Here is a 16403-nt window from a genome sequence, read left to right as displayed (position 1 = left end):
AAAGAATTGTTTATAGTTCTTACCTTTGGAAAAGTAACTTGGGGTTTGAATTAAGCGGATGGCGGGAGGGAGACATAGGCATGCTATTGCATCTCTTATTTTTTGAGTATTTTGCTCATGCAAAAGTAAAAGTTTAAAGTTAAAAATACTCTATGTACTTAAATTATATACATTTTCCAAAATTCACTTTGAAATAAAAGTGATATATACTAGATACTAAGTAAACAGCACATATTGAGAAACTTCCCTTTGCTACCAACTTAAATGGATGATTTAATAGTTAAATACTTACCTATGGATTACTTGTTTGACAGCTTCAGCTCTCTAAAACATGAATTCTGTAGGCACGGGACACACCTGAGTTGAGGTAGAAAAATGCGTCAAGGAAGAAGCCTTAAATTGAATTGGATGTGAGAACGAATCTTTTATTTACTTTGTTTGGATCTTTTGATCCAGAAAGTGCTGAAATGTGCTTTTACTTCTACATAGACATGATCAAGATGGAAAAAAAGGAGGGATGGAAAGCAGCAAAGAATACTATGGAAAATGAGGAAAAGAGAGCTAACAGATTGCACACAGCTCCTTTGAAAGCAGTGGCAGCAGAAACATAACCATTTCCTTATTTAGAACTTACTGGATTTTAAGTGTAAGTAAGTTTATTAAGAAACAGTAACAGTATTATAAATTCTAAATTGTAGCAGGAGTTCAATCCAACAAATGGCTGAATATTATCTATCACATGGCATGATATTCTCTAAAAGCCAGATTAAGAAAGGACAGATGTTTTTTCTCTTTTGCTCTGTTTTCTTATGGAAATCACTAATGTTCTCTGATATATATTAAATTTCATGACTTAAAGTTACTGTGATGCATTGTGGCAACCTCTGCTAATTGCTATGAACTGGGAAGAAGAGGCTGTTTTTTATTCATAGTGGAAGAAAGTTACCATCAAAGAATTTAAGTTTTGGATGTTCCCTATGTGCATAGGTACGTTAATAGGTCTTTTTGAACCTACATCATCTGTAAGACATGTTTGTTCTTTTCTAACCGATAGAAAGAATCTATTTACTAGGCTTCTTCTATAGCTCCATTTTTGAGGTTGATGATAAAGAACAATTAGGGTGTTCATCTGTCCATATCCCACACAGCAGGTGACCCACCGCCAGGGACCATCACTCCAGTGGGGATGCTTGTACCCAGCTAGGTGTGTTTGTATTTTGTGTTACTTCCTTGGGGATGGATGGAGGAAGAAATCTGACCTTTTTTTCAGGCAATGATACCAGCATTAGGAGTCCCAGCTTAATATCAAAGTCAACTTGAGGGTAATGTATACAAGTAATAATACTTTAGTTTGTGACTCTGATGAACCCTGGGGTAATGAACAAGGAAATGATGCTGCCTAAGAGAAGAGCGAATCAGGAAACTAGTGTTGATGAGTTGTTCCAAGCACTGGTCTCTGGCCCTGCTTCTGAGGTTTTATGCATATATAACTGAAGGAGGCCTGTTACACTTTTAGTTCTTAAGATTTTTTTCAGTTAATGTAGCAACCTATATATTACATCTTGTGGACTGTAGATAATCACTCAAGCTCTCTGCTTTACTGACTCTTTTCAGACAGACCTGCAGGACTTCCCAACTTTAGTACTGGACCACCAGAACTTGGTATCTATAAAGAGACCTTGAAGTCCTAGCATTTCAAGCTATAAATTAAGAAAGTGAGATAAGAGTGTTTATGTGACTTGCCTAAAAATCAGTGGTGTGTGTCGTCAATCTGCACTAGACTCAAAAGGATGCGTGACCTTTGCAGCTCTGCTAGGTACCTAGATGGGCAGAATGAAAGTCCTTTATTTCTTTCTCATTGTAAATTAATTTCCCCAGTCTAGGCCAAAGGATCTGAGAGCAGAATGGCACTCTTCACTAGCGTAGTAGACTAGCCCGTCAAATATTGCCGTCTGTTGCCATGTGGTGCATTGTGGAGCTGACACAAAATTAGCCTTTGAAGAAAGGGCATGTAATTGCATCAGTGTGCCATGAAATCCATTTAAATCTGGCAAATGTACTGCAATTCTTTCTTAGCAATTATAAATTCACAGTGGTAGGTGATAGGAACAGAGACAGAAATGGGATGTCAGGAAAAATGAGGATCACTTGCTGGCAACTGTCTGTTCAGTTGCCAAAAAATTAAACAGTTTGAGTTTCATTGTGGTATTAGTGCTACTGCTGAGAAACTACCAGTTAATTTTTATACCCTCTGCCGTCCCTACCTTTGTTCTCATCAAGCAAACAGATTTAGTTTCCAATGCACAGAGTGATGCCATAATGAAAAAGGGTGTTTCTCTAAAGGAAGATAAATAAAAAAGGAAATATTTCTTTCTAAGATTATAGCATTTTAAACTACACCAACAGGAACATAATTAGGAGAGTAAAAGTAGGGGATTTTTTCAAACCTAAATGTAACTGTCCAGTATAGAGCCTAGTGTGTTATTCTTGTTGGAAATTATGGAATTCTCATAAAGGCTTTGGCAGGGCACATATGTGCAGAGCTCCCAAGTTGTTGAAAGTGAAAATCGTAAGGCTAATACAATGAAAACATTTAGTTTTATGCCGCATTTAATTCATAAACAGCATTTTTGTTTGGGTTTTTTTTGGTGACAAAGATTGGTCCTGAGTTATCATCCATTGTCAATCTTCCTCTTTTTGCTTGAGGAAGATTGGCCCTGAGCTAACATCTGTGCCAGTCTTCCTCTATTTTGTATGTGGGATGACACCACAGCGTGGCTTGATGAGCAGTGTGTAGGTCTGCACCTGGGATCCAAACCCATAAACCCTGGGCCACCGAAGCAGAGTGTGCCAACCTAACTACTACTGGGCCAGCCCTGCATTCTTGTTTTTTAAAGTCAAATATTGGGATGCAGTCAAAATACATGTCTCAAAAACATGGATCATTTTGCCCGTCCTGACATGGACAAATCCCATGATTGCTACTCAAGCGGGTAGTGGCAAGTGAGTTTAATAGGTGAGGTAACATAATACACTTTATGCAAATCTCCTAAACACATTTTAAAGGCCAACTATTTTATATGTAAATATAATTCATAGTGCAAAACCTAGGGAGTACAAGAGGAAAGTTCTTCAACATCATTTTGTTTTCTCTTTTTTTCCTCACCCCTAACTCTTAAACAGCTCTCTGACTTTCCTAAGCACCTTGAGGCAGTGCCCACTCATCCTCCAAACGCCGCCCTCAGAAATACATCACTATCTAAAATCACCTCGACTTATTCTGTGCCACTGCAAATATCCAACCCTTATTCTTTTTTTAATTTCCTGTTTCAAAATACCTCCTCCTTTCCAGTTCTCTCTCTACATATTTTTCCATATTTCTTCCTCAAGAATCTGCAGATGATGGCGATAATTGCTAAATTAATAATATATGGAGTCAAATGTGATTAGGTAAAATGCCAGTCTTATTTTTATTGCAAATAAGCAGCTTAAATTATATTGAAATAGACCATTTTCTTATTTCCAGATTTGGAGAAAGTGCATATTTATTTGGAACTCTAATGAGAAAATGAGAGTTAGATATCTTATTATCTAATTTTGAGAATACATTAAAACTAAATTAGGTATTTTCTCAGTATAGTGACATCATATTTCAATTTATACACCTGTGGGACTAGAGTTGGTCATTGAGCTTACATATAAACATTCTTTTGTAGAATTTTTAGTAATCTTAATAGCAATCCATGATGATGAATTAAAGCTCATGGTGAACTGAACAGCAGGATGAGCTCATTAATCAATTCAGTACAGTGTCTGTTACGGGCAACTTTAGAATTATCTATTTCCTTCTCACATCTGGAAGAACCTAGTTGCCAAATGACTATTGATAAAATGTCATAGTGAAAAAATATCTGAAATTGAAGTATACCTGCTTTGATATAAAGTGCTTGATTTATAGAAGAAGAGCAATATTTGGTATTACATTAATTCTCAAAGATATCAGTCAGAATTTTACATGAAATTAGAATGAAGACTTGAAAACATCAGATGTTAATTACCTCACTTTTAACTGCATAGTGGAGCTACAGCATAGGCACTGAATTAATCTGCTGATGACTCCCGAATCTGAATAGTGAGCCTGGTTTTGCTTCCAAAATCTGTATCTTAAACACTGAATTCTCATCAGAACTCCAGCCTCATAGTCTGTCGATACTATCTCCACATGGAGGTGTGCTAAGTATCTCAAATTTAATGTTACCAAAAGGGAACTCTTACGTTTAGTCCTCAAACCTGCTTCTGCCTCAGCCCTCCATTTCAGTAAGGATATCACAGTCCGCCGTACAGCTTAAAGCACAATCATAAGTCTAACCTTGATCATACTCGTTTACTCACTTCTCATATCTAACCCATGAGCAAGTTATTAGACCCACCTTCAGTATACGCCAATGCACTTCTTACCGTTCCCTCTATTGTCACCCTAATTCAAGTCATCGTGACTTCTTGGCAAGATCACGATAATAGTCAGTTTACTAGTCTTCCTGCTTTCCTTCTTGCTCTCCCCTTCCTTTTTCCACGGTGCGATCTGAATAATGGCCTAAAAGTTAAATCAAATCATGCTAGTCCCTGCTTAAAATTTCTTTTAGTTTTTTTCACTTAGAATGATTGTCAAAATCTTTATAGATTTAAAATCATGGCTCCTGCTAAACATTCAGACTTCAATTTGAATCACTCTCTCCTTTACTTATTTGTTCCAAAATTATTGAAATTCTTATGATTTCTTGACTATGACAAGTTTGTTTCCCAATTCTGGGTCTTTGCAAAAATTATTCTCTTTGATTAAAATATACTTCTGCTTGACTCTTAAGTCTGGCTCCTTCTAGCCATTCAGATCTCTGTTAAATGTCAGGTTATGTATCAGATTTCTTCCCTGGAATCTCAAACTATGGTAGCCACCAGATCATCTCTATCTCGTTACTCTATTTTAATTCTCTATATAGCACTTACCACTACCTGGGGATTCTTAAATGTTCATATATTTTATTTCTACTGACTGCCTCTCCCTACTGGAATATAAGCTCCATCAGAGCGCGAAACTTATCTGTTTTGTTCACCCTGCTATTCTCAAGGTGTGTAATAGTGATTGGTGTATGTAGGCATTCTATAAGTATTTTCTAAATAAGTTGATAAATGAATTACATATTTTCAACTGCATAATTACCATGACGTGGTGAGTGTGGGCCAGGCAGGAAACCATCTGGAAAAACATTAAAAATGTTGAATTTACATGCCAGCGTGGTATTTTAGAAATTAGATTTATTTTGTATCCCATGTTTGGATTGGGTTGGAATATTTGCAACTTTACTTCATCCTTTTTGATTATAAAACTTTAACATAACAGCAGTTAGTGCATCCATATGTGGTCATGTAAAGCATATTATATTCCATACAATGATTTAAGTGCTTTACATGTTAACTCATGTAACCTTTATAATACCTTAATAATATACATTTTACTTTATAGATGAGGAAACTAAGGCACAGAAAGATTACACAACTACCAAAGATTATATGACTAGTAGGTAGCAGAGTTGGGAGTCAAACCTAGCAGCCCAGACTGTCTTTGGTCATAACCACTAAACGATATTGCCTCTTGAAATGCAACTTAATTCATTCAGTCAATATTCAACAATCGTCTATTGATAGCTTACTATGCTAATGGCAAAGTATTAAATATTTTAGGTAGAATGACAAATATTACAGTTATACTCTTCAGGAAACTTTTATTTTGACAGGCTAGCGTAAAAGTTAACATTTAGTAAAATGTCAGTTATAATGAGTTTGGAAAATATTTGATAAATAAAAGTAGCAAGGGCTAAGTAAACTCATAGAAACACCTAGGAAGGGCATCTGACATATATTGAGGAAGGAAATTTGTCAGCTAAGGGATTCTGGAGGAGCTTATGTTTAAGCTAAATCCAAAAGCATCAGTAGAAGTTACCTAGGAAAAGAATAAGCATGTTTACAGCAGAAGAACAAAGCAGATAGTAAAGTCTAAAGTCAAGGTCTAACCTAGCATATATTTTGTGTTACAGGGTTACACTGACATATTAAAATTCTCAGCGTAACTGGCTCTCTCTTGCCGGCTGTCAGTAACATGCGTTCTCATGTGAATCAGTTTTCTAATTCCCACATTTAGTGGCCTTCCTGACCTACTGATTACAAAGTCAACCATAGGTCATTGCCACAGAACTAATTTTTCTCATCCTATACCAGACAAGAAATGAAGGATGTGAAAATGACCTAAATAAGGAATTTAAAAACTTGTGCAAATAAAAAACTTTAAAATACTTAAATAATAGAATGAATTCTGAAATGCTACAAAACATAAACATCATTATTTTTAAAGGAATTGTTTATGAGAAACATTTTTATGATTAACAGTGACCAGTAAAATGATAGTTAATATGTTTAAGGTAATTTTAATTAAGGTGGGTTGCAGTAGCTCCTCCCCCAAAGAACCTTAAACTATTTCTTAACAATTATAATAACCAATGTTGAAAGAATAAATATCAAATAGTCCATAGACTTGAGTTTCTATTTGTTTTTTAAAAAAAATTTTAGTCAGTAATATCTGAGGATTATGACTCTATAACATCGTTCCTAGAAAAAGTAATTCTACCCATCCCAAATTGTCTTTGTGTGTGTGTGGGTGCGCGTGTGTGTTCTTTTCCTTTGCAGAACACTTTTGGAGTCAAGAGAGGTAGAGAGATTCAAAATGTTTGCTTGTATCCCTGTCATCGCAAAGGAACTCTCAATGGCTACATTAATCAAATAGAGAAAAATAAAGATGATTTTGGAATAAATTCTATCATCAGATTTCAGGAAATCATCAGAATATTAAAGACTCTAATGTAACAAAAATCTTTAGAAAATGTAATTTCTTTATTCTATGTTAGCTTATTTTTTATACATTACTATGTGGCTGAAGAAGAAAATGGAGCACTTCATCTCTCTACTACTTATTGGTTCATTTCTTTTCAAGATATGAGGATCTATCTCATGATTAATTGTACAACTTTTCAGTAGCAGTAGTTGTTGCTAAAGAACATTCCATCAGAAACTTCAGAGAAAATTTAAAGACATTCATCAAAGTTCCCATTTGGAGTCTAAAGAAACAATAAAGTAGATATTGACTTCTCTTGAGGGATGGAGCATGATTTATTGACCCAAAAGTAGAGTCAATATTTACCTTCAGTGAAAATAATTCTTGATGGTCAATTAAATGTAAAATTTAATACATTATTTCTAATTAGAAATATCTTGAAATCCGTTAAATGATGACACTGTTTAAATAGCGTCTATATTTTTCAATTTATAAAAACATATGTACATTATAAGAAATTCTGTAACATATGAAATATTAAAAGTAGGAAAATCACGAATAGTGTCCCATTAAAACAAAAACATTTGCTAATATTTTGGTATATTTTATACTAGTCATTTTCCTATAAAATATTTGGATGTGTTTATAAATGTAAAGTTTGATTTCAAATAGTATAAAAATAAAATATGTAGTTTGTGTTATTCTTCCCAAATATGCATTCCTGCTTCCTGTAAAAGGATTATACATCCCCACCTATTGACCTGTGACTTGCTAAACCTTATATGCAATGAGTGTACATCTCCAATCCATTGGCATTGTGTTTGTCCATGAAAATTGCTTTGGTCAGTGTCATGGGGCATACGCACACTATCACAACCAAGCCGTAAGACCATTACATCTTTCCACGAGCTCTCTGCTGTTTCCTCTTTGTCACAACACCAACATATGTCATATAGGGGCTTCTCTTTCCAGAGTTAGAAGGTGTATAGAAGAGGGAGGCATCACCTCCTCACAGACGCTGACGTGTAATGTGTGCAAGAAGCAAATATTTATTGTTTTATACACTGAGATTTTGGGCTATTGTTACTGTGCAAAGGTGACAAATACACTCAAATGTATTAATAAATATACTGTTTTTAGACATAGCAAATTTTACTAATCATAAAGGAAATGATAAATTCTTCTACTTCAAAATTAAAATTGTTTATTAATCAAAAGACACCGTAAAGGAAGTGAAAATAAAAGCCACATTCTCAGAGAATATATTTTCCACATATGTAATTGAAAAAGAATAAGTAAATTCGAAAAATTTGCAGATATTATATATAATATATAATATTTATAATGTGTAAATAATTAAATTAATATAAAGATCAATAAGAAATAAGGATGGCATCAATTGGTCAATAGGAATGCTTACTCTTCAGGTTAGAGTGTATTAGCACAATCACTTAAGTAAACAAAGTGTTTCTATCTTTTCAAGCTGAAAGTGTACATATGGTATTATCAGAAAGTTCTCTCTATGTCCTAGAGAGCTTTGTCCTTCTGTGCTAGCAGACTGTGAGATAGCAGCACCATCCTTTGGAGAAAACACCTGGAACACTTCCAACTGTGCTTCGGTAGGAAAATGGGTAGTTAGGCTGTTGAGCAGGGCTACCAAACTATTATGCAGCTACATACAAAAGTGTAGACAAATCTTTGACATAATGATTAATGAAAAAACAGAAAGAAAGAAAAAGGAAAAGAAAAGGAAGGGAAAAGAAGCAACCTATGGACAATTACTTACAGGAGGATGCTTATTTATGGAGCTCATACACATATGCAAAAACACCACATTTTTAGGGAATATGCATGTTTTATATATGGTAAAAAACATTCAGGTAGGTATTTTCTGTAGGGGAAGGAGGCATATAATTGAAGTGTGGAGCACACAGATAGTGGGTTAATAGCAGTTCATACTATTATGTTTTGTAACTTACACAAGCGTTATCGCCTCATCCTTAGTGCATCTCAATAAATTTTTATAAACTTTAGCTCTTTCATCTCTATGGAAATATTAATAATATTAATAATACCATGCTGAATATTTACTTATAATTTTTGTCACATTTTGAATTACTTCCTAAAGACAGAATACCCAAGAATGGACTTAGTGGATTTGAATATCTTATCATTTTTGATATACATTACCAAATATTTACTCAATAGTTGTGCCAATATTTTTCCTACCTAAAGTATATGATTTATGCATCAACATTGTATATTTTCATTTAACAGTATATTGTACTATTTAACTTATGAAAATCATATTCAACGTAAAATACTTACCTCTTTGCTTATTAGCGAGACTGATCATTTTCCATTTATAGTAAGTATTGGTTTCAGTTTCTTTATTATTAATTTATGTGAAGATTTTACAATGGAAATAACAAACTCTTAAAGTCATAGTGATTGCAAGCAACCTCCATATTGTTGCCTTTTATTTATTTTTATGTTTTTATTTTATTTTTATTTTTTATTTTTTTAAAGATTGGCACCTGAGCTAACAACCGTTGCCAAATTTTTTTCTTCCGAAATCCCCCCAGTATATGGTTGCACACTTTAGTTGTGGGTCCCTCTAGTTGTGGCATGTGGATGCCACCTCAACATGGCCTAATGATCTGTGCCATGTCTGTGCCCAGGATCTCAAAGGGTGAAACCCTGGGCCGCCAAAGCAGAGCACGCAAGCTTAACCACTCGGGCATGGGGCGGGACCTATTTTATTTTTTTATTGAACCAATTCTGTGTTTTTTTTTTATTGAGTTAACACTGGTTTATAACATTATATAAATTTCAAGTATACATCGTTATATTTCAACTTCTATGTAGACTACCTTGTGTTCACCAGCAAAAGTCTAGTTTTCATTGTCACTGTATACATGTCCCCCTTAACCCCATTTGCCCTCCTGCCATCCCCCTTCTCCTCTGGTAACCACCAATCTGTTCTCCAGATCTATATGTTTGTTTATCTTCCACATATGAGTGAAATCATACCGTATTTGTCTATCTCCGTCAGACTTATTTCACTTGGCATAATACCCTCCAGCTCCATCCATTCTGGCACTAATATACTTAACGGTATCTAGAATGGTGTATGTTTTCCAGTGGGTTTTTCCATTTACTTTGCCAAGATCCATCAGAAGAATCACTATGGCAGTTATAGCCTTACGAAATGTATTTTTTTAAATAATAAGATTGAATGTTGAAATTGCTCCTTGATCCTTGGGCTGCAGAATGAATGTTGTGTTAGTAGGCATGCAAACAACATTACTCTTGTTGTAGATTTCCAGTGGAGCTCCTGAGTGACCAAGAGCACTGTCGGTGAGCAGTAATATTTTCAGAGGAAGCAGTAGCTCTCAACCGTGGGCTTACACTATTCACTAAACCATGTTGTAAACAGATGGGCTGTCATCCAGGCTTTGTTGTTCCATTTATAGAGCACAGGAAGTGTAGATTTAGCAAAATTCTCAAGGGCCCTAGGGTTTTCAGAAAGATAAATGAGCATTGGCTTTAACTTAAAGTCATCATCTGCCTTAGCCCCTAACAAGAGTGTGAGCCTGTCCTTTGAAGCTTTGGAGCCAGGCACTGACTTCTCCTCTCTTGCTATGAAAGTCCTAGATGGCATCCTCTTCCAATAGAAGGCTGTTTCATCTACATTGAAAATCTGTTTTTTGTGTAGCCACCTTCATGAATTATCTTAGCTACATCTTCTGGATAACTTTCTGGAGCTTCTCCATCAGCACTTGCTGCTTCACCTCGCACTTTTATGTTGTAGAGATGGTTTCTTTCCTTAAATCTCATGATCCAACCTCTGTTAGCTTCAAACTTTTCTTCTGCAGCTTCCTCACCTCTCTCAGCCTTCACAGAATTGAAGAGAGTTAGGGTCTTACTCTGGGTCAGTCTTTGGTTTAGCGAATGTTGTGGCTGGTTTGATCTTCTGTCTAGACCACTAGAACTTTTGGTACATCAGTAATAAGGCTGTTTTGGCTTCTTATCATTTGTGTATTCACTGCAGTCATACTTTTCATTTTCTTTAACAACTTTTCCTTTGCATTCATAACTTGGCTAACTGTTTGGCACAAGAGGCCTGGCTTTCAGCTTATCTAGGCTTCTGACATATCTTCCTCACTAAGCTTAATCATTTCTAGCTTTTGATTTAAAGTGAGAGACATGCAACTCTTCCTTTCACTTGCACACTTAGAGGCCATTGTAGGGTTATTAAGTGGCCTAATTTCAATATGGTGTCTCAGGGAATAGGAGGGCATGAGGAGAGGGAGAGAGAAGAGGAACAGCCCGCTGGTGGAGCAGTCTGACCACACACAACATTTATTGAGTAAGTTCACTGTCTTATACGGCCATGCTTCATGGCACTCCAAAACAATTACAATAGTAACATCACAGATCACTGATCACAGATCACCATGACAAATAGAATAATAATGAAAAAGTTTGAGATATTGTGAGAATTGTCAAAATGTGACACAGAGACATGAAGTGAGAAAATGCTGCTAGGAAAATGGCACCAACAGACTTGTTCAACACGGGATTGCCACAAACCTTCAATTTGTAAAAAAGACAACTCCTGTGAAGTGCAATAAAGCAAAGTGTGATAAAACAAGGTATGCCTTCATTAGGAATTCAAACTGAAATGTAGAATATTTGGTAAAATTTCAAGAATAGTTATATTCAAATTATGCTCCATGGGAAACACAGCTGAGTCAAGAAAGAAGCAAGAGTCAGGGGTGAGGGGAGCAAAGGGGTGATGGTTCCATGTCGCACCTCTGTCAGAGCAGCACAGCTTCATCTTGGTTGTGCTTTGTGCCTCCAAATGAGACATGTAACCCTTTATTACAGTTCTATAATATTGTCCCTAAACAAAAGGAATGTTCAATAAATGCTAATTTTTCTTTCTAGAGTTTATAATATTCAATATTGACAATAATCAATATATGTGTATCTCAGGGAATACCTCTTCTCTCCACCCCCCAAAATATACAGCAGGTTTGGGTCCAGGGTTGATACCATCTAAAACTGAAGTCCAAACTTTAATAAACAGATAGGGCATCTTATAGATTTCTGAGAGTCCTTGAAGAGTTCTCAGACTGCCAATGTACAAGGAATAAGGAAACCTTACCAATATAGAATAGATTTTCATGGTGGCATAACAGGAGTAAGTGCCAAACGAGTTGTGAGCAGTCACCAGAGAAGCTCGTTCATGATGTTGACCAAGGCTCTCAGGTCAAAAGGGGCCCAAGCCATTTTCATGTTTCTTGAAAATCCCTGTATTGTAATAAAAGAGAAATGGCAATTTAGGATTACAAAAAATGGTGGTATGTTTTAAATACTTTCCATTAAGAAATTTCCATATTTCACACACACACATGCATGCACTACAGTGACTTTGTCAGTTAGAAGTCATTAGGCATAAATTTGAGGTCCTTTGAAACTCTGAGCTCTAGAATAAGTGTTCCACTCATCTTCCATAACAGATCCTGACTGAGGCTTTTCAGAAGGGGATATATCAGATCCCATCCTAACAGGGTCCACATTGTGCTGGGTTCTTGATTTATTTTATTTATAATGCTATGTTGTACAATCTTCTATTTTCAACTCATTTCATGGCTATTTTAAGGAAATATGGGTGAGGCAGTTCTCAACAGTTCCATTCATTTCACCTTTGACCTAGGCTCCTCTACTTTTGAAGAACGTATAATGGTATTCCATGAATTAAAAGAACCTTCTGTATGTTTTGGTTGTGATTCTTTCGTTCACAAGGGCCCACATATCTCAGTGTATGAATTCTGAGGCATAGGTGACTCTCTATAAAAGATCCACTCTAAGCAAATCCAAATATTTTAGATTTTAGAAAGCATAATTTAAATACGGACACAGATAAAGATTATAGTTCATTTCTTTTCTTTTCTCCATTTTGGCCCCAAATTTCACAAAGATAGAGTTTACCTTTCACAGTGGAGCTCTTTTCCCAGGAGAGTTCTCCAGTTAGTTGACAGCAGGGTAAGGGCCTGAGCTAGTTTTTGTTTTTGTTTTTGTTTTTGTTTTGGTGAGGAAGATTGACCCTGAGCTAACATCTGTGCCAATCTTCCTCTATTTTGTATGTCACAGGCTGCCACAGCATGGCCTGATGAGTGGTGTGTAAGTCCATGCCTAAGATCCAAACCCTGGGGCTGTGGAAGCAGAGTGCATGAACTCAACCTCTATGCTGCTCAGCTGGCCCCCTGAGCTGGATTTTTTATTGACAATCTGCATCCTTCTCATCCCCTTATTTGTAAGCCTTTTTCAGTATCATAGGGGCTAGAAGACAAGGAACTATTTTCCTTAGACTCACTTGCCTTTAGTGCTCTGGGTGCAATTTACCTTCTGCTAATGCCCAGCACTCACACAAGATTTGGAAAATAAAAAAGGAGAAAGAGGACATTCTTCCTCTGGCAACAGCAATGGATAATGCTTGTTGCAGGCTTCAGCTGACAAGAGTTTTTGTATGGCTAACTAGACTCTAAGTTTGAGTTTTTGTCACCAGGCGCAAGGCTGCCGGTTAGCTGTGACTTTCATGGTGGATTTTTGAACATCTCTGAATTCTGTGTGGCAGAAACACATTCTTCAGCTCTCCAACACAGTTTCTATGATATGTCTTAAAGCCCTTCTGACGTCCCCTTTATTTTCACAATTCCAGCCTTTCCAACAATTTTGTAAATGCCTGATTTCCATTAGTGATTTCTTCTGTGCCTGAAATACCAAAAACAGTTTCTATTGTCCTAAAATGAACACTGACTAGTGCAAGTCCTTCGTAGCATGGATCGTTATTGAGCACTAACTCTGTGCCAGGCTCTGCTCTAAATGCTTTAAATATAGTAACATATTTGGTCCTAGCAACAAGCCAACAATGTAGGCAATACTATTATTCCCATTTAAAACATAAGGAAGTTGAGGCACAGAAATCTTTAGCAACTTTTTTCCTGATCACGCAGCAAGTAAATGGTGGAACCTGCAATCAAACCCAGGTGGTCCGGTGAAAGAGCCTGTGCTTTTAATTACTGTGCATCTCTGTCTCACTCAGAGAACATATACGGTGTTTATCCAAGTTACCTAAGGGGGATGTTAGACACAGGTCACATATGTAGGTGTTTGTCAACGTCCCTTGTGCCAGTTGCTCTGGAGCGCAGTGCTCGCTGCAATCCCAAGTGTCATGCTGGTCTTCTTTCCTAGCAATTCGATCAAGACTTACACTAAGTCAATCTTACTCTGACCCCTATAACAGAGGAGAAGTATTATTTCTTATGTATCGTCAGGTAATTGAAAATAGTGTGATAATAATTTTAAAATTTCATATAAAAATTAAACTTCATAGTTTTGTTACTGAATAACTATTTAAGTCACAAGCGATTTCAATGAGGAAATGCCATACTATTATAAAAATTTGCTTTATAAAATTATTGCAAATAATAGGTACTCGGATATTTATTGAATAAATGATTTTAAGAGGGTTACTAATAGCAAAAATACAAACTTTTATTATTTTTGAAACAAAAAAATGTTTTCTTTCAACTTGATTTGAATGTATTCCCTAACCAAAATGGCAGGATTTATTCTTATCAGCTGCCCTGAGATTCATTTTATTGTTTTGTTGCTAAACACCAGTATTATTCTTTAATAGTTATTACTTAATTTCTTTGAACACTCTGATTGCAAAGTATGTATTTTTAGCATCTCACTTTTCAAGAATTCTACAGGCTGTGAGAAATATTCTAATTAAAAAATCATTTGCACATATAATTTTTCATGTCAGAGGTACTTTTAATTATGGTTATATCCATTATCATATTTATTTTATATCTTCCAAAATATATCCATTGCAGATTTTGACCCGTTTTTCATTTTTAACTTCTATTGCTTTTGATTTTCTTTTGACTATGTCTTTTTCACATCACCCAGATCTCCTGCCCAAATGCAGTTGTGCCAGCTAAAGGCAGACTTGCCTTGTTCCACTGGTTCCATAGGTTGCAAGCGAAAGCTAGTTACTGTGGACAGTACTTTGCAACTCCTTAGGTTGCAAATTAAATGGTCCATAAATTCCTTTGTTTTACAGGGCTAATCTACGACTTCAAAATCCCTTATTAGACAGTGTGTGTTTCTTCAACATGCCCCAATTTGGATTTATCCCCAAGTAAAGGAGAAAGAACTAGTCATTTATTCATAGATGGGTGAGTCCCCCCACCCCCGCTTTATTTTGTCACTTACCTCCATAAAAGCAGAGGCATAGCACATCGGTTTGTCAGTGTCCTTCTCAGGTGTACAGTGTACACAGGATTGGTGTGACACAATAGCTGCAAAGCCCCAGACTGTGGAGAGTGGATGCAGTGGTGATGAGGGAGCCAGTTGATGTTACTTATAGGGAGTGTTATGGAGTCCTTGAATTTTGTGTCATGTGGTATATTTTAGAGGTCACGTTAAACTTGAGAGCTGCCAAGAAAGCCAGAAGTTTACATAATTCTTCATAGTGTCACAGAAAGAGAGAGAATGAGCAAGGAAGTATACAGTATACAGAGGGCTAGGAGAGAATAATCTATTTGATATCTGTGTGATAAAAAGGGAGAAAGTAAAACCTACAGCAATAATGTAGACTGTCACTAGCTTTAAACATTGACCAATTACAGGCATAATCTGAAAATAGAATGCAATTTGTAATAAATTCTTGCAGCAGACAGCACAAACGCTGATTGGAGAAAAAGACATGAAAGGAATAGGGCTAGGGACATTTCCTCAGTGCTATCTGTAAGTGTAAAGGGCTTGGAAGGTAATAGAGAACCACATGGAGATTATTTCTAATATGTTTGTATATAATTATGCTAAATGAACTCTTTATTCAAGTTATGCCTTTATTCCATTATGGTTCAACGATTCTCAACTAATCTTTTATTATAAAGTACTTAGCTAAAGAAAATCTTCATACAATTTATGCACAGGCATATGAATGTGATAACTACCAATCAATAGTTGATTTCTGGAATTCGCTTCCCGGGATGGACCGGACAACTAAAGCTACACTTTGTATGGACTGCTAAAGGTACCAAGAAGATTCCTGTTGCTGATGTCGTATGCTGCCTCTATGTACATTAGCGGAGTGGTGATATGATTTGCGATGTCTCTGATAAGTTTCGTAAGCACTGATTATGTGGACAAGAGGCTCACAGCACCACAGCATGCATGTTTACACTCTAATGGATTCGTGCATTAGGAAATTGAGAACAACAGTCTTATTACCACTGAGGTACATTGGGGATGGAGAGGCCTCCAGATATGCCAACATGTTTCACTCCCACTTACCATGTGAAGGACAGAACTATCACTATATACAATCTGTTAACAAAGCTGCTGGAAGATGCTTGTTCTTGTCAAGAATATTGCTTTCTAAAGATAAGTGGCATTAATGTTACTCAGAAAACTTGAAGCTTCAATATACTCT

General features: G+C 36.1%; 1 long non-coding RNA gene across 1 annotated transcript; it reads right to left on the bottom strand.

The window, feature by feature from the left end:
• Positions 1-279: 279 nt before the first annotated feature.
• On the bottom strand, positions 280-15498 carry LOC139080216 (uncharacterized). Its single transcript, XR_011534530.1, has 4 exons — positions 15179-15498; positions 14027-14189; positions 12057-12202; positions 280-357 (listed from the first exon to the last, which is right to left on the bottom strand). It is a non-coding gene; the product is annotated as an uncharacterized lncRNA (long non-coding RNA).
• Between the last annotated feature and the right edge of the window lie 905 nt (positions 15499-16403).

This window comes from Equus przewalskii, chromosome 29, assembly GCF_037783145.1.
Source record: "Equus przewalskii isolate Varuska chromosome 29, EquPr2, whole genome shotgun sequence".
In the NCBI taxonomy this organism is placed as follows: domain Eukaryota; kingdom Metazoa; phylum Chordata; class Mammalia; order Perissodactyla; family Equidae; genus Equus; species Equus przewalskii.
Note: the sequence above shows the minus strand (reverse complement) of the source record. Positions and strands in the feature narration are given on the sequence as shown.